Here is a 400-nt window from a genome sequence, read left to right as displayed (position 1 = left end):
ACCATAGGCACCATGACCTTCAAGAAGGCCTTGTGTGACCTAGGGTCAAGTGTAAACCTCATGCCTCTCTCTGTAATGGAGAAGTTAGGAATCTTTGAGGTGCAAGCTGCAAAAATCTCACTAGAGATGGCAGACAACTCAAGAAAACAAGCCTATGGTCTTGTAGAGGATGTTTTGGTAAAAGTTGAAGACCATTACATCCCTACTGATTTCATAGTCCTAGAGACTGGGAAGAGCATGGATGAATCCATCATCCTTGGCAGACCCTTCCTAGCCACAGCAAAGGCTGTGATTGATGTTGATGGAGAAGAGTTGATCATTCAAGTGAATGAAGAATCCTTGGTGTTTAAGGCTCAAGGATATCCCTCTGTCATCATGGAGAGGAAGCATGAAGAGCTTC

This window comes from Arachis duranensis, chromosome 3, assembly GCF_000817695.3.
Source record: "Arachis duranensis cultivar V14167 chromosome 3, aradu.V14167.gnm2.J7QH, whole genome shotgun sequence".
Lineage (NCBI taxonomy): Eukaryota > Viridiplantae > Streptophyta > Magnoliopsida > Fabales > Fabaceae > Arachis > Arachis duranensis.
The sequence above is the reverse complement of the archived record's forward strand: the minus strand, read 5'-3'. Positions refer to the sequence as shown.